This window comes from Phyllobates terribilis, unplaced genomic scaffold, assembly GCF_046119375.1.
Source record: "Phyllobates terribilis strain yellow unplaced genomic scaffold, ASM4611937v1 Scaffold_12__6_contigs__length_324123572, whole genome shotgun sequence".
NCBI lineage: Eukaryota > Metazoa > Chordata > Amphibia > Anura > Dendrobatidae > Phyllobates > Phyllobates terribilis.
This window is the reverse complement of record NW_027362772.1, coordinates 218939883-218963361: the sequence shown is the minus strand read 5'-3', so window position 1 is coordinate 218963361 and position 23479 is coordinate 218939883. Positions and strand designations below refer to the sequence as shown.

Genomic DNA, 23479 nt, shown 5'->3' with positions numbered 1-23479 from the left:
AGCGATCCTAGACACAGGCGTTTCCCGACCTCTCAGGGCAGGAACTGATCCGGTGCTCCTTACTGCCACAGTAGAAACAGCTCCCCTCGGCACGACGTAAGTCTTGACGGGTCTTGACCATCTTGGTCTGGTCGACCTGCATAGGCTCAGGTGAGTGTGCCTGGAGAGTAACAGAGGGAGTGACGGGTCTCTGGAAGGTAGGGACTAGACGTGGAATCCTCCTCTCACGGGTGACCTCCCTAGCGCGCTCCTGGAACCGGATGTCAATCCGGGTGGCGAGTGTAATCAAGTCGTCGAGAGTGGTAGGAATGTCCCGACCGGCGAGTTCATCTTTAATACGGCCGGACAGACCCTCCCAGAAGACGGACACCAGGGCGTCGTTATCCCAGGCCAGCTCCGAAGCAAGGGTACGGAACCGTATGGCATATTGGCCCACGGTGAGACTCCCTTGACGGAGGCGTAGCAGAGATGAGGCGGATGAGGTCTTCCGTCCGGGTTCGTCAAAGACCTTCCGGAAAGCCGTGAGAAAAGCTGGCAGGTCGGACACCAGTGGGTCTCCTCTCTCCCATAGAGGATTTAGCCAAGCCAGTGCCTCTCCCGTGAGATGGGACATGATGAAGGCTACTTTGGCCCGGTCGGAATTAAACTGGTGGGACTGGTGTTCAAAGTGCAGGGTGCACTGGTTAATGAAGCCCCGAGCTTGAGCGGAGTCGCCTCCGAAGCGAGGAGGTGCAGAAAGCCGGATTCCAGAGCAGGATACTATGGTATTGGTGGGCAGCGGAGCAGCCGGGCTGCGAGTCATGACACAAGCGGTGGTTGCTGGTGGGGCAGTCAAAGTGTCCAGGCGAGTATTGACATTCCGCAGATGACCCAGGATGGACTCCTGTTGGGACCTCTGTCGGGACAGTTCATGACAAAGGTCCGAGAGCGAGGGAGCTTGGGTGCCACCGGGTTCCATGGCCCGAGCAAACTGTAACGGGTCTGGGAGGCGGAACCTCTGAGCAACTTATACAAGGGGGCGGTCCTTGTAAGGAAGCGGGTGGCGACCAGGGAAGACAGGCAGGCAGTCACAGCAGGTGACCGGGACAGTCTCTGGGTAAACGGGCAGGAGGTCACGGCAAGTGACCGGGACAGTCTCTGGGTAAACGGGCAGGAGGTCACAGCAAGTGACCGGGACAGTCTCTGGGTAAACGGGCAGGAGGTCACAGCAAGTGACTGGGACAGTCTCTGGGTAAACGGGCAGGAGGTCACAGCAAGTGACCGGGACAGTCTCTGGGTAAACGGGCAGGAGGTCACAGCAAGTGACCGGGACAGTCTCTGGGTAAACGGGCAGGAGGTCACAGCAAGTGACCGGGACAGTCTCTGGGTAAACGGGCAGGTACGACCTGTGACGGCTGAACCTCCAGGTAGGCTAGCAGGCAGATGGCAGATGAGTGCTCCCAGGTGAGCAGGCGAGAGTCTCTGGATAGGCAGGTGGTCACAGCATGTGACGGCGGAGCCTCCAGGTAGGCTAACAGGCAGGTAGCAGATGAGAGCTCCCAGGTGAGCGGGCAAGAGTCTCTGGACTGGCAGGTGGTCACGACACGTGACGGCGGAGCCTCCAGGTAGGCTAACAGGCAGGTAGCAGATGAGCGCTCCCAGGTGAGCGGGCAAGAGTCTCTGGACTGGCAGGTGGTCACAGCACGTGACGGCGGAGCCTCCAGGTAGGCTAACAGACAGGTAGCAGGTGAGCGCTCCCAGGTGAGCGGGCAAGCTGGTCCATAGACAGACTGACAGGTGTCGGAAGGCAGACCGTCGGACCTCAGGCTAGCAAGCAGGAAAGCGGATGACAGGCAGGAATCAGGCAGCAAACTGGCAGGAGACTGGCAGGTAACTGGCAGGTAACAGGCAACGGGACCTGAGGGCTGAAGCAGAGTAGTGAACCGTGCAACAACTTTGCTCGGGCACCTCCATTTTGGAGGAGGTGCCTTATATATGGAGGGATCCTCCGGCCATTGGCCGGGGACTCCTTAGGGCGACGCGCACGGCCCCTTTAAGAGAGAGGGAGCGCGCGCGCCCTAAGCACAGTGACCGGGGGAGAGCGGGCGCTGCAAGCAGAGCGGGAGGAAGCCGCCGGGCACGGAGCAGAGAGGTGAGGGGAACAGCGTCCCTGCCTAGCAGGAGGCAGGGACGCCGACGCTACATAGTGATACTAACAAGTAGATAGTGTCACCGAGGATGGCCGGCAGCACCGATTCTTTTAGTTGGTGCTGCTTGCTGTATCATAAGCTGGGTTTAGATACATGGAGTGTATCACGTGCGCAATTAGATACGCTTAGAGTAACACATGCTGGGATTAGATACAGGGTTAAGTGTAGTGTATCATATGATGAGATTAGATATTGAGCTCAGCAGAGTATATTACACAGGATGGGATTAGATACACAGTATCTAATGTATGTAAGATGTGACCCCACTCCGTCCACTTCTATGGGAGCAGTGGTGTAATGTGTCCTCATCCTGGTATATTTCCCCCATCCTAGCACATGTCCTCATCCTGGTATATGTTCCTCATGCTGGTACATATGCCAGGATGGGGAACATATGCCAGGATGGAGGACATATATATGTCTTCACCGGTTATTTAAAATCCAAAGTCTTTATTTACAACATATTAAAACCTGTGGCAAGGAGGGAGAGAGCACCATGGAGGACGACGGCCGTCTGGATGCTGTGGCGCCCTGCTGCGCATTGGTGCCACAGAACCCAGAAGGGTGCATGGATGGACTTCTCCACAAGAGGCCCTCACACATTCACACACCTCCACCCTACCACCTCAGACCAGCAGAGGGAGCCCGTCAAGGATATATATAGGGAGGGTGGAGCCAGGCAGCTCAGTTTAGTGTTTAGTCTGAAGTGAGTGCAGACAGTTCCTGCTTAGAGACAGAGAGGAACAGAGCTCAGAGTTGAGCAGAGAGCGTGCTGACGCTCAAAGAGCAGCACGCTGGCAGCTGTGCTTAGGCGAGCCAAGGCCTACAGCACATGTGAAGGCCTAGTGAGGGCCTTGAGTGGGCCGAAGGTGAGAGGAGAAGGAAGAAGTAGCGAGGGGGCAGAGGAGCATACCAGGCTCACTCCGATATATATACTGGACACCGGGTCCGCGCCTACAGGGACCCTTTATACCCAGTAGGAACCACCGGAACCCCTGGAAGACTACAGGTCCCAGGTTCACCAAACGCTGATTACAGTACCAGGGCTAGGAGCCACGGAGGTCCCAGCGTCCAGGGAGAGTGATCTCCAAAGAGAAGGCCCTACCACCAGGTCAGCAGGTGCAAAGAGAGACAGTAACCAAGCTAGGCCTAGCTCCAGGCAGGTCAGAAGCTTAGAAAATAAAGCAACGGATCAGGAGGCCCTATACTCGCTCACTGGGGAGAGTCCAAAAGTGCGCCCTTCGCCTGGAGTACCCTGGACCGTGCCTGCAACATCACCAGTAAAGGTACTGAAGCTTACCCCCGTGTGAGTGTCCGTCTTTCCTCCGGGACCGTCCTGCCTTCTCTCCCCTGCACCCCCATCCATTACACCCCACGCTGCCCTGGAGCTCGCTCTACCTGTGGAGAGCCACACCATCCCTGCTGCTGTAACACCAGCTTCAGAGGACTGCTCCGCAGCGGCGGCTCCCTCTAGCCGCAATCCACAGGTGGCGTCACAAACACTTTCCCAAATCCCCTATAAATCTCCCCCTTTGCACTGACCGCCCTGGATCACGGACCGGGCCAGCCACCGTGATATCCCCCGGCAACCAGAGGCCCGGCTGCCGAGTACCCCACGGCCCAGGGGGCGCGTCAATGCCAGGACCCATTGAAGTGCACGCCAGTGCAAAACGGACGTCGTCCTCCATGGTGCTCTCTCCCTCCTTGCTGCAGGTTTTAATATGTTAACAAAGTACAGCAATAGGGGTTCAGGAAAACCACACAGAAAAATAAGTATTAAAGCAAGTGTAGTGCTACTAAAAGTTAAAACTTAACATTTATTACAACTGAATAAAAAAGTGATACACAAGTCCCAAGGACCTAAAAACGAGTATAAGCCTGTCTGTGATAGTGAGTAACCCTATAAATCAGTAGCTCATTATGTCCAGGAATACGAACATATGTAATACCAACATAGCCTACCTGTAACATAGCACAGAAAATGGCGGGAAAATAATAACGGAGCTCTCAAGACAATGTCTCAAACATATCATGTCTCAGCATACAAGAACCTTAATACATTTAACTAGTTATGGTGAGCATTTAGACCCTATAAAAATATTAATGGAACGACCTCACCAGGTAGAATGTCGGTTCTTGCTCTCTGGCTTTAAGACAGCTCCATGTGATGGGGCATCCAAAACCTTATTCAGCCTCCAGCAACTCACAGCACACCGCTCCCAACGCGTTTCATTGCCTCAGCTAATCATCAGGGGGGATTATTTGGCAGAAGCATTGAGATTATTGTCTGACCCCAATACTTACAAAAAGGTTAATAACACTCAATATAATAATGCAGTGATCACTTATAACGCTTTAATATCAAAAGCGGATAGACAGAACATTCTGAACAAATCAGAGAAAAATTTTCTAAAAGTTGTTAATCCACCGATCGCTTTCTTCTATCACCTCCCCAAAATCCATAAGGATGCTGTAAGACCCCCTGGGAGACCCATAATTTCAGGGATAGGGTCCCTGACATCAAATCTTGCTAATTATGTGGATGTAGTAATGCACACACATATAGACCAACTACACAGTTACTTGAGGGACTCCAGTCATTTAATCAGACTTACGAAGGGCATTCCATGGAAGAACACATTTGTTTTTATTTCCATGGATGTTTCTGCCCTTTATTCCAGTATCCCACATGATTTGGGACTGGTGTGTTTCAAAACGTTCATAGACATTGATCCACGGTTGACACCCATACAAAAAGATTTTCTGTATGAAAGCATGCAGTTTATACTTTATAACAATTTCTTTACTTTTCAAGATACCTTATACCATCAGATACTTGGGACCGCAATGGGCTCGAAGGTGGCACCAACTTATGCAAATTTGTTCATGGCCATCTTCGAGTCCATCTTCATATACAGTAGTATACATGCACCCAATATCATCATTTACAAACGTTACATAGATGATTTATTTTTTATTTATGATAATTCAAAGGATGATGTGGGGTCTTTCCTCAGGAGCATTGAAAATAATACCTGGGGTTTGGGTTTCACCCCCGTAGTAAACCCGGACAAAGTCGACTTCCTTGACCTCACTTTCTTTCATGACAATAAAGAAATTCACACAAGAACCTACTTTAAACCTGTAGATGCGAACAGTTATGTCCATTATCAAAGTGGACACTACACTAAATGGTTGAGGAATATCCCGCTCAACCAATACAAAAGAATTAAGAGGAACTGTAGTATGGACATAGATTTCATCAACCAATCAAAAGTTTTATCACATAGATTTCTTGAAAGAAGTTACCCGAAAAAATTGATCCAGAGAGCATTCTCTGAAAGCAAAAAAATAGAACAGATAGATTTAATCTCTAATAATACAAAAGCAAAAAAATCAGCATCCAACACTACGTTTAATTTTAATTTTATCACCACTTTTTCAGCCCAGAACAAGAGAATTCGTTTAGTTCTGAAAAAACATTGGGGTATACTTCTCAATGATCCCATATTGGGGAGGCTTCTACCCAACAACCCCCTGATAACCTTCCGAAGGGCCCCGACATTAAAAAATATGTTGGCCCCAAGTCGTCTAAAGAAAAAAGAGGATTTTACTCCCTCTGTAGAAAAGCCCAGACAAGGCTCCTATAGATGTGGCATCCCGAGATGCCTATGATGCTCCAGCATCATTCATAATGCGAAAAATTTTCCACCAGACAGTGAAAATCCCGGTGAGTTCCAAATCAAATATCATTTGACTTGCCAATCCAGTTTCGTCATCTATGTCATTATATGCGAATGTAAGAAATTATATGTGGGAAGGACAACACAACAGCTACATAAAAGAATAAACTCACACAGGTATAATATAAAAGAAGGATTTTTACAACATGGCCTTTCTAGGCATTATGCGATATATCACAATAAAAGGATCTCATTTCGGGTGATCCCCATTGACCATGTCCCCCATGAGACCTCCAACCGAGTCCAGACTCTTAACAGGAAAGAGATCTTCTGGATTCACAAGCTGAACACTATAAATCCACATGGACTCAATGAAACAACTGATTTGTTCAATTAATTGAGATATATTTATGGACTCTGCTTTGTTCCTCTGTACAACCCACCTCCTTTTTTTCTTTGTATTTTGTAATAATGAATGTTACTGAAAAAAATCAGCTCTTTCTAGGAAGGGGTTTCATCCCTTTCAGTGTGGTTTGTCTTTGCTCCCTTTTATCTAACCCCCGTTTTTTCCATTATTTTTGACCCATCAATTGCTATGTGATTTTTATAAGGATCACCTAACTGCAATTTCTTATAAAATTATAAAATTGAATATCCCTTCTTTTAAACTAGTCTAAGAGCTTTGGAGCTCCTTTTATCCATTAGTATTATTATTATCATTAATATTATTATCATTTATTTTGATTCTTGTGAAACCATTACCAAATAAAGAGATCAAATCAAATTCACCCATGGCTTACTGGTTTAAAGCAGCAGTAGCAGCAGGGTGCTGACAAAGAACAAATGGGTCAACATCATAGGTTCAAGCATGCCCCTAGCTTGTAAAATTTAATAAAATTTATTTAATCATTTTTTAATATTAAAAAAAAAAAAAAACAGCAGTCATATTTTTAAATGTTTAAGCGATATATTCCACTATGCTTTACGATTGTTTTTTGTATGCTTTACGGTGTATACATTCATTTAGTCTGATTCCCCGCCCACTGGGTGTGGTGATTTTTTGTAAGGGAGGCTTCTCCATGTGTATCCTTTTGCTATAAATAACAGACCCTGTATGTGTATGTGTATAGACTGTCCTGAGGAAGTGGTGTGATCACCACGAAACGCGTAGAAATAAAGTCTATTTTATTATTACATCGACTTGGATTCCTCTGGTACATAATTCTGACAGCTTATCCATTAGACAGTGCCAATAACAGGCAAATAAGTCCTCCTTTTAAATATAACCGCGCTAACACGCGAGCGTGTCACTTCCGGTTCCGGCCAACCAGCATCCGGTATGTGGAACGCAAGCGCCGGCCGTGACACGCAAACGTCACTTCCGGCGCGCGCGTCCGACAGGAAGCCGGCGCGCAGACCAGGAAACGACTAGTGGGGGGAATAAACACAGTGTGCCCACACATAGCACGCCGCGGTGGGTGGTAACAAGAACCCCCATCCAAAATCACCCCCAACCGGAGGAGTGTCCGAAAAAAAGCGAAATGTATGACACTCCTCCAGCCACATACCATATGCCGCGCAGTTTAGGATAACCACGCAAGACATACCCCAATGGTCAATGGACCGGAAATACTTCACAGGTCAAGTCAGATCAGTGGTACTGAGGCAGAGGACAGACTAGCACACATAAAGCCCAAAAAGAAGGGGAAAGCAAATTGTAAAAATAGGGAGAAAGCTGGGGAAGACCGCACCTCCAGACCAAGGGGAGGGGAGGGGGGGGTAGGAAAAGGGGGGGGGGAGAGTGGATAATGGGGCATAAGGCAGGAAAAGATATTGATCAAAAAATCAAGATCTACCAGATGAATATATCGAGGGGAGGCGAGACAGCAGGGGGGACTACACAGCCCTATTAATAAACTAGTAAGGACTGTCCCTACCTGTCAGTGGAGGTTGGCACCCTAAAACCTGCGCAAGTGGCGCCCCCACTCCGCGGCGGCTGTCCCTACTCTCCTTGCCCTATTTCGTCTTCACTCATAGAAAGGACCTGTAAGACAACTGTTCATTTAGGCCATGAGGGGCCATTGTCTGTAATCTAAAAATCCACTTAGTCTCCCTTTGGAGAATCAATTTGTCCCAATCACCCCCTCTTGGCGGGGCAGTCACTTTATCGATTCCCATGAATCGTATCACATTCGTGTCGTTAGAATGCACGTTGTTCACATGTCTCGCCAGGGGGGTGTCTCTTTTCAGGGCTATATCTCGTTGATGTTCCCCCACTCTTCTTCTTAGTTCTCTATTAGTTTTCCCCACATATTCCACCCCGCACATACAAATGGCCATGTAGATTATCCCCTTGGATCTGCAATTGATAAAATGTTTGACGACGAAGGTTTCTCCGGTGACATTACTTCTAAAGTCCTTTCCTTGTATCATAACTTTGCATGATACACATCCACTACATCTGAAACTACCATTGATGGAACTTTTTAACCAATTGTTTCCCAGATGACTCGTGTAGTGGCTATGGACCAATCTGTCCCTGAGGGATCACCGGGTACTTCTCAGGGTGCGCCTCTCTGTTTTTTGTATTACATCTATCCTGGTATATGGCCCCTTCCTGGTATATGGTCCATTCTGATATATGTCCCCCATCCTGGTATATGTCCTCCATCCTGGAATATGTCCCCCATCCTGGTATATGTCCCTCATCCTTGAGGCGGGGTGCCTCAAGGGTCTGTCTTGGGCCCTATATTATTTAATATATTTATTAATGATCTAGTGGAAGGGTTGCATAGTAAAATAGCAATATTTGCAGATGATACTAAACTTTGTAAAGTAGTTAATACAGATGAGGACAGGGCACAGCTACAGGAGGATTTAGATAAATTTGGGAGTTGGGCCAAAAAATGGCAAATGGGGTTCAATGCCGATAAATGTAAGGTCATGCACATGGGAAAGAAAAACAGCAGTCACCCATACATATTAAATGGGAAACCGTTGGGGAAATCTGACATGGAGAAGGACCTGGGCGTCTTGGTTAACAGCAAATAAAATTGGAGTGCCCAGTGTCAGGCAGCAGCTGCGAAGGCAAATAGAGTCATGGCATGCATCAGAAGAGGAATAGGGGCATATGATGAGAACATTGTTCTTCCTCTGTATAAAGCGCTGGTAAGGCCGCACTTAGAATATTGTGCACAGTTCTGGGCTCCGGTGCTCAGGAAAGACATATTGGAGCTAGAGAGGGTACAAAGGAGGGCGACTAAGGTAATAAAGGGAATGGAGGGACTAGAATACCCAGAGAGGTTGTCAAAATTAGGCCTATTTACATTGGAAAAGAGAAGGCTTAGGGGAGACCTCATAAACATGTATAAATACATCAGGGGGCAGTACAGAGATCTCTCCCATGACCTGTTTATACCAAGGATGGTGACAAAGACGAGGGGGCACACTATGCGTCTGGAGGAAAGGAGGTTCCTGCACCAGCATAGAAGGGGATTCTTTACGGTCAGAGCCGTGAGACTCTGGAACTCTCTGGGAGAGGAAGTGGTGATGTCCAACTCACTTAATGAGTTCAAGAGAGGCCTGGACGCCTTTCTTGAGAACAATAAAATTACATCTTATGCTTAGTTAATTAATCCAGGGATTTAATCTTACTGCCAGATTGGTGTCGGGAAGTGAATTTTTCCTCAGTGATGTAAATTGGCCTATACCTCATGGTTTTTTGTTGCCTTCCCCTGGATCAACGCTGCGGAATAGCTGCAGTGCACAAGAAATAGGCTGAACTGGATGGACGCTTGTCTTTTTTCGGCCTTATAAACTATTTAACTATGTAACTATGTAACTATCCTGGTATATGGCCCCCATCCTGGTATATGGCCCCTTCCTGGTATATGGGCCCATTCTGGTATATGTCACTCATCCTGGTATATGTTTCCCCATCCTGGTATATATGTCCCCCATCCCGGTATATGTCTCCCATCATGGTATATGGCCCCATGCTGGTATATGCTCCCCATCCTGGTATATGCTCCCCATCCTGGTATATGTACCAATCCTGGTATATGTACCCCATTCTGGTATCTGTACCTTATATTGGTATATGTTTCCCATCCTGGTATATGTTCCCCCATCTTGGTGTATGTACTAATCCTGGTATATGTACCCCATCCTGGTATATGTTCCCCCATACTGATATATGGCTCCCATCCTGTAATATATTCCCCTATCCTGTAATATATTCCCCTATCCTGTAATATATTCCCCCATCCTGGTATATATTCCCCCATTCTGGTATATGTCCCATCCTGGTATATATTCCCCCATCCTGGTATATGGCTCCCATATATTCAATGCATAGAAAAAAAAACAATAAATACTTGCACTCACCTTCCCTGCGCTCAAACGCAGCACGGCGTCCTATTCTGTGTGCTCAGAGCACAGCAGCGTGATGATTTCCCTGCTGTGCTCTGAACAGGTCAGCGGGGAGATGTGATCGCAGCCTGTACTGTAATACTGATGACAGGCTGCAATCACCTGTCCCCGCCACTTCAGATACTGACTTCACCCCACACCTCCACTACCCGGCACCTCCTCTCCCCGCAGGCTTCTATCATCGCACGCACTGAGCATTGTGTTCGATAACAGGGGGAAAGTGGAGCTCGCAGCATACACGATGGGCTACACAAAGATGGCTTCCATCTCCTACCACAGCTGTGACCTGGACAGCCTAGGAGGATCAGCCTCAAAGAAGAGATGCAGTCGGATGGCGACCACAATGTCTCATGCACAGGGTGTTGTATTTGAGGTATTTGTCATGCTCAGACACCTACACCCCCCAAATGCAAATGGCTGTCCACAGTGGCTGAAGTAAAAATTAATAAATAAAAAACTATTAAAGTGGTACATTTAATTTGTATTAAAAATAATTGATTATATCATCAATAATTATTAATACAAAATTAAAAATTGCAGCACCTTCCCTTTAACCCCTTTACCCCCGAAGGTGGTTTGCACGTTAATGCCAATTTTTACAATTCCTACCACTGTCACTTTATGAGGTAATTACTCTGGAACGCTTCAATGGATCCCCCTGATTCTGAGACTGTTTTTTAGTGACATATTGTACTTCATGATAGTGGTAAAATTTCTTCAATATCACTTACATTTATTTGTGAAAAAATTGGAAATTTGGCGAAAATTTAGAAAATTTCGCAATTTTCAAACTTTGAATTTTCGTTAAATCAGAGAGATATGTCACACAAAATAGTTAATAACTAACATTTAGATATGTCACACAAAATAGTTAATAAATAACATTTCCCACATGTCTACTTTACATCAGCACAATTTTGGAACCTACATTTTTTTTTGTTAGGAAGTTATAAGGGTTAAAGTTGACCAGCGATTTCTCATTTTTCCAACAAAATTTACAAAACCATTTTTTTAGGGACCACATCACATTTGAAGTGACTTTGAGGGGCCTTTATGACAGAAAATACCCAAAAGTGACAGCTTACTAAAAACTGCACCCTTCAAGGTGCTAAAAACCACATTCAAAAAGTTTATTAACCCTTCAGGTGCTTCACAGGAATTTTTGGAATGTGGAAGAAAAAAATGAATATTTATTTTTTTCACAAAAATGTTACTTTAGACAAAACTTTTTTTTATTTTCGCAACGGTAACAGGAAAAAATGGGCCCCAAAATTTGTTGTGCAATTTCTTCTGAGCATGCAGATACCCCATATGTGGGGAAAAAACACTGTTTGGGCGCACGGTAGGGTTCGGAAGGGAAGGAGCACTGTGTGACTTTTTGAATGTAAAATTTGTTTGAATACTTAGCACACGCCATGTCACGTTTGGGGAGACCCTGATGTGCCTAAACCCCCCACAAGTGAAAACATTTTGGAAACTAGACCCCTCAGGGAACTTATCTAGATGTGTGGTTAGCACCTTGAACCCCCAGGTGCTTCACAGAAGTTTATAACATTGAGCCGTAAAAATAACATTTTCACATTTTTCCCACAAAAATGTTTTTCAGCCCCCAATTTTGCCTTTTCATAAGGGTAACAGGAGAAATTTCACTATGCAATTTGTTTTTCAGTTTCTCCTGAGTAAGCTGATACCCTATATCTAGGGGAAAACCACTGTTTGGACACACGGCAGGGCTCAGAAGGGAAGGAGCGCAATTTGATTTTTTGAATGTAAAATTTACTTGAATAATTAGCGGATGCCATGTCGCGTTTGGGGAGTCCCTGATGTGCCTACACAGTGGAAATGTGGCGCCCCTGAGGGTTCGGTCGCCACAGAGGTGCTGCATCTCAGCCAGAGATGTGGCATCTCACTCTCAGGTAAGGAGGGAGTACAGCTCAGGACCCTAACACCTGCATCCAACACACCACTCCAGGCCAGCAGGAGGGGCAAGATGCCTCCCACGTACTTGCTGAGCCCCTTTCCTTGCTGGAGTGGGGGGAACCTAGCTGGTTTAGGGGAACCATGTAGCAGGTGTGGGTGGAGGAAGTAGTTAAGGGGAGCACATAGAAGAAAGAGATAAGTAGAGAAGCCATCTTAGAAAGTTAGTTTAGTCAGAGGAGGAAAGTGACAGGAGCAGAGGCTCTGCAGGAGCTCTGATCCAGAAGCAGGCCTAATTAGGGAGGCCCGAGGTTGAAGAGAAGAAGAGAAGGAGAGAAGAGGGAGCAGGAAGGCTCCAGGAACCAGAAGAAAGGACCCTAGGGGTACGGGCAGTGCGAGAGGCCACCCGTACGCCTGAATCTACCGGGAGGTGGAGGGGTCAGGCTGCATAAAGGGAACCGGTCCCCCATCTAGCGGAAGACTGTACGTCTTAACTAGAAAAAGGAGGCTGCAGTATTTCATGTCCTGCAGCCAACAGTCCATACCAGTCTCTCCAGGAAGGTAGCTATATAGGACCCAGGGGACGGAACAGACGTCGCCCGCCAAGGCCCGCAGGTACTGGACTGGGACACTTGATAAGAGGTTCAGGGAGACAGCCAGAGAGAAGACACAGAAGGGGGTCCTGCTATGTACTCCGGAGTTACCTGGGGGTGGATCGAGCCGCTCACTGAGTAAACGCAGCATGGCACGGGGAGTTACTTTGAAGTCTGTAACTTGGACTGCAATAACTGTGAGTAAAGACCCTGAGGACTGCACTTCCTTGCCTCTGTGTTTCTTGCTGCGCCATCAACCCCTGCATTACAACGCCCAGCACAACTAACATCAACTACACTGCCCTGGAGCTAGCTCTTCCCGTGGAGAGCTACACCATCCCTGCTGCAGTAACATCAGCTTCAGAGGACTGCTCCGCAGTGGCGGCTCCCTTAGCCGCATTCCACAGGTGGCGTCACGAACTCTATAAATCCCCTATACATAACCCCTTTTATTGACCGCCCTGGGTCACGGACCGGGTCACCGCCACTGTGACATTCCCCCAGCATCTACCGGCCCGGTACCAGGTACCCCACGGCCCAGGGGGCGTGTCAGAAACCCCCCACAAGTGACCCCATTTTGGAAACTAGACCCCTCATGGATTTTATCAAGGGGTATAGTGAACATTTTGAACCCAGAGGTATGACACAGAATTTGATACCATTAGGTCGTCATATTGAATAACTTGTCATTTGTCTTGAGCGCAAGTGATCGCTACTTGAGTTTGCATCGGGTACTTGGATATACACCGGGTATCACGGGTGCTCAAGTGACATGCTCGAGTCCCCGCCCGCATGTTTTACGATTATTAGACATCCAAAAAAAACATGCGGGGATCGCTCGTGCATGGCAAGCAATCCCCATGAGATTTTTTTGGCTGTATAACAGCTGTGAAACATATGGGGTGGAGACTCGAGCATGCTCGAGCATCCGTGATACTCAGTGCATACCCAGCACCCAATGCAAACTCGGTAGCGAGCACTTGCGCTCAACACTAGTCGCAATATCGCCATAATTTTTTTTCTTTACTTTTGAAAAAATCCCAATCCCAACACAACCCTAACCCTAGCACAACCCTAACCGCAACCGTAGCACAACCCTAACCGTAGCACAACCTTAACACAACCCTAACCCTAGCACAACACTAACCCTAGCACAACCCTAACCCCAACCCTAACACAACCCTAACCGTAGCACAACCCTAACACAACCCTAACCCTAGCACAACCCTAACCCTAGCACAACTCTAACCCTACAGTTTATTTTTGACACTGTTCCTCGTGCGAAATAAGTGATTAGACCGCTTTATTCTTCGGGTCGGTGCGATTACAGTGATACCAGATTCATATCAGGTTTTTATGATTGACAGCTGTCACACACTAAAAAGACTAGTTTTTGCATCGTGATATTTTGAGAGCTATAATTTTTCCATATTTTGTCCAACAGAATCATGTGGCAGCTTGTTTTTTGCGGGACAAGTTGGTGTTTTTATTGGTACCATTTTTTGGCACGCGACATTTTTTGATCGCTTTCTATTCCGATTTTTTGGAAGCAGAATAAACAAAAAACAACAATTCGGAATTTGATTTTTTGTTTTTTTTTATGCCGTTCCACGTGTGGTAAAATTGATAAGGTAGCTTTATTCTTCGGGTCAGTACATTTACAGCGGTACCACATTTATATCGCTTTTTATGTTTTGGCGCTTTTACACAATAAAAACGATGTTATAGAAAAAATAATTTTTTTGGATCGCTTTATTCTGAGAGCTATAACCTTTTTATTTTTCAGCTGATGGAGCTGTATGGCGGCTTGTTTTTTGCAGGACAAGATGACATCTTCAGCGGTACCATTTTTTTTACATTCGTCTTTTTGATCGCATTTTATTCCATTTTTTGTTTGGCGGTATGAAGATAAAGCATAGTTTTATGCTTCGTTTTTTATTTTTTACCGTGTTCACTAAAGGGGTTAACTAATGGGACGGTTTTATAGGTCAGGTCGTTCCAAATGCGGCGATACCAAATATGTGTACTTTTGTTTTGTTTTTTTTCATAATAATATTTACCGTATTTATGAAAGATCTACAGTGGTGGCCAAAAGTATTGGCACCCCTGCAATTCTGTCAGATAATACTCAGTTTCTTCCTGAAAATGATTGCAATCACAAATTCTTTGGTATTATTATCTTCATTTAATTTGTCTTCAATGAAAAAACACAAAAAGAATTGTCCTAAAGCCAAATTGGATACAATTCCACACCAAACCTAAAAAAGGGGGTAGACAAAAGTATTGGCACTGTTTGAAAAATCATGTAATGCTTCTCTAATTCGTGTAATTAACAGCACCTGTAACTTACCTGTGGCACCTAACAGGTGTTGGCAATAACTAAATCACACTTGCAGCCAGTTAACATGGATTAAAGTTGACTCAACCTCTGTCCTGTGTCCTTGTGTGTACCACATTGAGCATGGAGAAAAGAAAGAAGACCAAAGAACTGTCTGAGGACTTGAGAAACCAAATTGTGAGGAAGCATGAGCAATCTCAAGTCTACAAGTCCATCTCCAAAGACCTGAATGTCCCTGTGTCTTCCGTGCACAGTGTCATCAAGAAGTTTAAAGCCCATGGCACTGTGGCTAACCTCCCTAGATGTGGACGAAAAAGAAAAATTGACGAGAGATTTCAACGCAAGATTGTGCGGATGGTGGATAAAGAACCTCGACTAACATCCAAACAAGTTCAACAGTGTCAACCCGTACTCTCTGTCGGCGTCTGAATGAAAAGGGACTGTATGGTAGGATACCCAGGAAGACCCCACTTCTTACCCCGAGACATAAAAAAGCCAGGCAGGAGTTTGCCAAAACTTACCTGAGAAAGCCTAAAACGTTTTGGAAGAATGTTCTCTGGTCAGATGAGACAAAAGTAGAGCTTTTTGGGAAAAAGCATCAACATAGAGTGTACAGGAAAAAAAAGAGGCATTCAAAGAAAAGAACACGGTCCCTACAGTCAAACATGGTGGAGGTTCCCTGATGTTTTGGGGTTGCTTTGCTGCCTCTGGCACTGGACTGCTTGACCATGTGCATGGCATTATGAAGTCTGAAGACTATCAACAAATTTTGCAGCATAATGTAGGGCCCAGTGTGAGAAAGCTGGGTCTCCCTCAGAGGTCATGGGTCTTCCAGCAGGAAAATGACCCAAAACACACTTCCAAAAGCACTATAAAATGGTTTGAGAGAAAGCACTGGAGACTTCTAAGGTGGCCAGCAATGAGTCCAGACCTGAATCCCATAGAACACCTGTGGAGAGATCTCAAAATGGCAGTTTGGAGAAGGCACCCTTCAAATATCAGGGACCTGGAGCAGTTTGCCAAAGAAGAATGGTCTACAATTCCAGCAGAGCATTGTAAGAAACTCATTGATGGTTACTGGAAGCGGTTGTTCGCAGTTATTTTGGCTAAAGGTTGTGCAACCAAGTATTAGGCTGAGGGTGCCAATACTTTTGTCTGGCCCATTTTTGGAGTTTTGTGTGAAATGATCAATGATTTGATTTTTGCTTCATTCTCTTTTGTGTTTTTTCCTTGCAAGCAAATTAAATGAAGAGAATAATACCAAAGAATTTGTGATTGCAATCATTTTCAGGAAGAAACTGAGGATTATCTGACAGAATTGCAGGGGTGCCAATACTTTTGGCCACCACTGTATTTATTTATGAGAGATTATGCAGCATTTCGGGGGTTAAACCCGCTCCCTGCACATAGTACCGGGTGTCAGCTGTGGCAGTCAGGTTATATTGCCAGGGTATATTAATACGTATCTGGTCCAATAGGCCCAGGGCACAAATATGTATTAATACGCCCCACATCAGAAAGGGGTTAAGGCTCCTACAATATGGCAACCAAAAAAGGCAATTTTTTACTGTAAAAAGTGATTTTTCTTGAGAAAAAAAATTGTAAAACATTATCTGTACATGGATGTATTTCAACAGTTTCTTGTGATGTGTTTGGCCCTCTTTTACTATATGTGCTAAGATATCCAGGTAATGCATGTACATACTATGGGAGGGAGGTTACTTTTCAGAATGTTAACAGGTGTCCCTCCTCTTAGCCTCAACTGTGTGGTTTTATTTTAATATTTATATGCTGTTCTTTTTGTTTTTATATTTGAATAAAGTGATTTCTACTGTTTATTTTCTGGCTTGCATTTTTCTATTATTATATGCAAAAATAGTTAAAGGGGTTTACCCAGATTTTATTTGATTTGGCTCTGAGCAGCCAATATGATAACATAATAATATTAAAAAAAAAAAAAAAACGGCATTTCTACCGTGGAAACACATTAAAATAGCTTGTTAAGATGTCTGCCATGTTCCCCAATGATAATCCGCATGTGCTGTGCACATGCTGCGGAAATTTCCGCTGTGGATTATCATTGCGGAAAAATCTGCAGCACAACCAACTTGGGTGTGATTTCGAGGTAAAATCGCACCCATTGACTTGCATTGAACCGCATAACATCCGCATGTATACATGCGGATATTATGCTGTTCAATGCGCGGATGGTACCGGGTCTGGAGAAGAGGAGTCTCTCATCCGACCCGGGTACCATCGTACCTGCAAATAAAAAGAATTATAAAGTAAAAAATAAAAAATATACTTATACTCACCTCTCCGGCGGCCCCCGGTCTCCTCCTGGCGGCGATCCTCTCTCCTCGGCGTCCCGTGGTGTACTGGCAGGACCTGCGGTGATGTCATTTAGTCAGCTGATGGTCACGCGACCATCACCTGACCGCCGACGTCAGCGGTCGAGTGACCATCAGCTGTTTAAATGACGTGACAGCAGGTCCTTCCAGTACACCGCGGGACGCCGAGGAGAGAGGATCGCCGCCAGGAGGAGACCGGGTGCCGCCGGAGAGGTGAATATAAGGTTTTTTTTTTCCTTTTACTTTTTAATTCTTTTTATTTACACTAGATGCACGATTTGAAGCAGAAATCTCCTCATAAGTTGGTCACACAATATAAATCCATGCCAGTTGCATGGATTTATATTGTGTGACCAACTTGTCAAGCCCTTTTCCAAGTGATGCTCAAAATCGCTTGGAAAACTGCTTGAAAAAACGCATGCATAAACGCATGTAAAAACGCTTGAAAAACGCTGAAAAAACGCATGTAGAATCCACATGCATTTTTTCTCCCAAGGAGATGCAGAAATGCTCAGGAAATTTCTGCTTCAAATCTGCATCGTGGGCACATACCCTAAGGCTATGTGCCCACGTTGCATTTATGAAGCAGAAAATTTCTGCTGCATAAATGCAAGTCCTCTCCCGGAAAAACGCATGCGGAATTCCGCACGCGTTTATCGCGCGTTTTTCGCGCGTTTATCACGCGTTTTCCACATGCGGAATTGCCTTGCGTTTTTTATGCATTGAACAAAGGCAATTCTGCTTGCGGAAACGCAAAATTAAATGACATGCTGCGGATTTTTGAACGCAGCATAAACGCTGCGGAAAAATCCTCAGCATGTGCATAGAACTTGCGGAATCCCATTGGGGACCATGGGGTGCGTGTTACCAAGCGTTTTTCAAGCGTTTACGCTGCGGAAATTCCGCATCAAAAACGCTTGAAAAATGCTACGTGGGCACACAGCCTTAGGCTGTGTGCCCACGTAGCATTTTTCAAGCGTATATGCTGCGGAATTTCCGCAGCGTAAACGCTTGAAAAACGCATGTATATCCGCACCCCATGTTCCCCAATGGGATTTCGCAAGTTCTATGCACATGCTGCGGATTTTTCCGCAGCGTTTATGCCGCGTTCAAAAATCCGCAGCATGTCATTTAATTTTGCGTTTCCGCAAGCGGAATTGCCTTTGCCCAATGCATAAAAAACGCAAGGCAATTCCGCATGTGGAAAACGCGTGATAAACGCGCGAAAAATGCGCGATAAACGCGTGCGGAATTCCGCATGCGTTTTTCCGGGAGAGGACTTGCATTTATGCAGCAGAAATTTTCTGCTTCATAAATGCAACGTGGGCACATAGCCTAAGGCTGAGTTCACACGATGCGTATTTCATGCGTTTCCGCGGCGTTTTTGCAGTTGCGTAAATGCCGCGGAAACGCATGAAAAACGCATGGTAGAAGGGAAGCAATGTTCCCCAATGGAAATCCGCATGTGCTGTGCCCATGATGCGGATTTTTCCGCAGCGTAAACGCTGCGGTCAAAAATCCGCAGCATGTCAATTAATTTTGCGGAAACGTGGCGATTTCGCCGCCATTGACTTGCATTAGAACGCGCCAATTCCGCAAGACAGCATCTGTACTTGCGCTATTGGCGCGTTCTAATATGCGGATGGTACCCGGGTGTGGAGGAGAGGAGAGTCTCATCCACACCCAGGTACCATTAAAAAAGCTGTAAAAAAAGAATAAAATAAAAAATAAATGTATTCTTACCTTCTGTCAGCCCGCACAGCGCTCCCGCTTGGTTCCCGGCACTTGCAGTGAGTTGTAGGACCTGCGCTGACGTCAGAGTCATGTGACGGGTCACGTGACGCTGACGTCGGCAGGTCTTTCAATTCAAAGTTGCCGGGAACTTTGTAAAGCAGGACAGCGCGGGCCATCGGAGGTAAGTATATACACTCTCTCGGGTCACACTATATAAATCCATGCTGTTTGCATGGATTTATATAGTGTGACCTAGTTGTCAAGCACTTTCCAGGTGATGCTAAAATCGCCTGGAAAGCGCTTGTCAATCTGCATGCGGAAACGCATGTGAATCTGCATGTGGATCCGCATGTATTTTGCAGGAAAAACGCATGCACAATCTGCATGCGTTTTTTCTGCCAGGGAGATGCAGAAATGATGCAGAAATTTTCTGCTTCATTTCTGCATCGTGTGCACATAGTCTCTGCTGCCACGGTTCTGATTTTGTTGTAAAGTCTATCCTCAAGACCTGGGAGGAGGGTAGACGCACCAGACAACAAGATGTTTTTGAAAAATGACCTTCGGATATCTATAGTACATCCATAAATGCTTTCAAGGATAATTTTGTGCACACCCAGGGTATCCATCCCAATGACAGATAAGGAAAATAGGCTCTCTGGTGCAAGAAACCTCTGGGGGCCAATGGTAACGATGTTCCCATCCAGAAGAATGTATTCTGCAGGACAATTTTCTGCTTCCTCCTTTGGATCTAAAGCCAGAGAGCAAAGTTTCTCCTTTATTTCTCTAGTAATCTCTTTCTGTGCGCTGCTAACAAAGGAATGTCTATCTGACCACAACCTACTTACATTCTCTACCATCTCCTCTCCAGGCCCACAAACCCCACTCCACAAATTTACACACCCTCGCAGAAATCTCAAACACCTTGACCTACACTCACTCTCTGAATCCCTTCTCCCTCTTACAGACATAAATTCCTTCACACGATACGGACGTTGCTGCTGCTTTATATAACACCACAACTGCTGCCGCCCTCGATTCGGTCGCCCCTCTCACACACACCAAAGTTCACACGATCAATAGGCAACCCTGGCACACCAACCTGACTAAAGAACTGCAACAGGCCTCCAGGGTTGCTGAGTGGAGATGGAAAAGGTCCCGCTCCAACGAGCACTTCATCGCATTCAAACAATACCTCACTATTTTCAAGTCCACATTCACTGCAGCAAAAGAAACTTACTTCTTATCTCTCATATCCTCCCTGTCTCCCTACCCCAAACAGCTATTCAACACTTTCAATTCTCTCCTCCACCCCCCAGCACCTCCTCCCTCTCCTCTCATCTCAGCTGAAGACTTTGTCTCATTCTTCAAGCAGAACACTGACAGCATCAGACAAAGCTTTTGCCTTAAGTCCCCACAGCCCCTCCTCATATCTATATAACCTTTCTCCTCCAAAACCAGCTTCTCCACCATTACAGAAGATTAAGTTTCCTTTTACTCTCCAAATCACACCTCATGACCTGTGAACTCGACCCAATCCCGTCCCACCTAATCCCTAACCTTACCACAGTCTTCATCCCAACCCTAACCCACCTCTTTAACCTGTCACTAACAACTGGCGTCTTCCCCTCATGTTTCAAACATGCCTCAATCACACCCATCCTCAAAAAGCCCTCTCTCGACCCATCCTCTCTGTCTAGCTATCGCCCCACATCACTCCTCCCCTATGCCTCAAAACTACGGGAACAACACGTCCACCTTGAACTGTCCTCCCACCTCTCCCTCCCCTCCTGCTCCGTCTTCGACCGCTTACATTCAGGCTTCCGACCGCACCACTCGAATGAAACTGCCCTGACTAAAGTCACCAATGACCTACTAACTGCCAAATCCAAGCGCCACTACTCTGTCCTCCTCCTCCTGGACCTGTCATCTGCCTTTGACACAGTGAACCATTCCCTCTTACTACGGACTGTCTCTTCTCTTGGCATCACAGACTTGGCCCTATCTTGGATCTCTTCATACCTAACAGACCGGACATTCAGCCTCTCCAACTCACACACCACCTCCTCACCTCGCCCCTTATATGTCGGTGTCCCCCAAAGTTCAGTCCTAGGGCCCCTGCTCTTTTCCATCTACACCTTTGGCCTGGGATAGCTCATAGAGTCTCACGGCTTTCAGTATCACCTCTATGCTGATGACACATACAGTAGATCTACCTCTCTGAACCCGATATCCACTCCTTACTAACCAGAATCCCACAATGTCTGTCTGCTATTTCATCCTTCTTCTCTGCCATATTTCTAAAGCATAACATGGATAAAACTGAATTCATCATCTTTTCCACACCTCACTCAACCCCCCCCATCTGACCTATCCATCAAAGTTAATGACTGCCCACTCTCCCCAGTTTCACAAGATCACTGCCTCGGTGTAACCCTGGACTCTTGATCTCTCCTTCAAACCACATATCCAAGCCCGCTCCACTTCCTGCCGACTCCAACTCAGAAATATTTCCCGGATCCGCACATTCCTCAGCAAAAGCACTAGTGCGCGCCCTCATCATCTCCCGCTTTGACTACTGCAACCTCCTGCTCTATGGCCTTCCTTCTAACACTTTTGCACCCCTCCAATCTATCCTAAACTCTGCTGCCCAACTAATCCACCTGACACCCCGTTATTCTCCTCTCCTGTCTGTCAAATGCTTCACTGGCTCCCCATTGTTCAGAGACTCCAGTTCAAGACCCTAACCTTGGCATACAAAGCCATCTACAAACTGTCTCCTCCATACATCTGTGACCTAGTCTCCCGATACTTACATGCGCGCAACCTCCGATCCTCACAATATCTCCTTCTCTACTCCCCCCTTATCTCCTCCTCCCACAATCGCATACAAGATTTATCCCATGCATCCCCCCTACTCTGAAACTCTCTACCCCAACATATCAGACTCTCGCCTACCGTGGAAACCTTCAAAAGGAACCTGAAGACCCACCTCTTCCGACAAGCCTACAACCTGCAGTAACCACCGCTCCACCATACCGCTGCACGACCAGCTCTACTCGCACCTACTGTATTCTCACCCATCACTTGTAGATTTTGAGCCCTCGCGGGCAGGGTCCTCTCTCCTCCTGTACCAGTCGCTGACTTGTTTTGTTCAAGATTATTGTAAGTGTATTTGCTACGTATACCCCTTTTTCACATGTAAAGCGCCATGGAATAAATGGCACTATAATAATAAATAATAATAATGTCCGGTCTCCATAAGAAGCCTCAATCTGTGATGTCTCGACCCGCGAAGTTAAGGTGATTTCCTCCATGGGGCAGTGAAGTACCTTCCAATATGAGAAACATAGAGGTGACACCATCTCCAATGTCCACAACTAAGCCTGTTGTGTGACCACTGGCATAGAGAGAAAAAGTAGCTTGTAAAGCCACATACATGGCAGGGACATTAAAGCTTTCAAACATCACTTCTGACATCATCTCACGGTTGCTAATTGGATTGAACGGAGCTTCAGATAGCAAGACAGGACTTTCATTGGATTGAATTTGAAGCTCACAGTTATACATATGCGTCCAGATCTTCTCCATGTCCGGCCATGATTTCACAATGCTGCGCTTTATGGGATATGTCAATGTCAAGATTCCTCTTAAGGCCTGAGCTCCTTCACCAACATAGTAAGCTTTTCTGTTGGCTTCCACCATGCTGTATTCAGTTCTAACATGACCAATCACTGAACTCATGACTGATTTTGGGACATTTTCACCGGATAGTCCAGCTGTACATATGCTGGATCCATGGTCAAAAATGACAACTGGAGCATCTAGATAATTGGACATATTACGTCTTCACCAGATCTTCACTGAGAGATGCGCACTTTCTGGTGTAGAATGTGCAGTAACAATTAGTGACATCATGACATTATAAGCATATTTAAAGGGATAGTAAACCTAAAATTATCATATTGTTACTCTGCTTTAAAATAAGGGTATCCAAAGCCCTGGCGATCTGGCAGATCCGCCTCTGATCTTTTGCAATCTGCAAAACTCAGCCTATCCTGACTGCTGCTGGAAATTTACAGGTTGGAGAACTGTTGAAGAGAAATGCTCCTTTACCAAAGACAGTGGTAAATATTCAGTGATTCAGTTCAGTGATTCAGTTTGTTTCCCATCCACTGCTCAAGCTTCAAGAGCACCTGTCAGTAGGACTGTGCACAGTAAACTACATACACTGTCAGGTTGGCGA

At 46.0% G+C, this 23479-nt stretch overlaps 1 pseudogene; it reads right to left on the bottom strand.

The window, feature by feature from the left end:
* Nucleotides 1-5177: 5177 nt before the first annotated feature.
* LOC141171756 (actin, aortic smooth muscle pseudogene) lies at nt 5178-23073 on the bottom strand (annotated as a pseudogene).
* Between the last annotated feature and the right edge of the window lie 406 nt (nt 23074-23479).